The following is a 271-nucleotide window of genomic DNA, read 5'->3' as shown; positions in this document are numbered from 1 at the left end:
TTTGTTGAAGATATTTGCTGGCCCATTACCTTGGGAGTCTTCACTCTCTTCTATACCTATTATCCTTAACTTTGGTCTTCTCATTGTGTCCTGGATTTCCTGGATGTTTTTGGTTAGGAGCTTTTTGCTTTTTGCATTTTCTTTGACTGTTGTTTCAATGTTTTCTATGGTGTCTTCTGACCTTGAGATTCTCTCTTCTATCACTTTTATTCTGTTGGTGATGTTTGCATCTATGACTCCTGATTTCTTTCCTAGGTTTTGTATGGCCAGG

This window comes from Mastomys coucha, chromosome X (genome assembly GCF_008632895.1).
Source record: "Mastomys coucha isolate ucsf_1 chromosome X, UCSF_Mcou_1, whole genome shotgun sequence".
Classification (NCBI taxonomy): domain Eukaryota; kingdom Metazoa; phylum Chordata; class Mammalia; order Rodentia; family Muridae; genus Mastomys; species Mastomys coucha.
Note: the sequence above shows the minus strand (reverse complement) of the source record.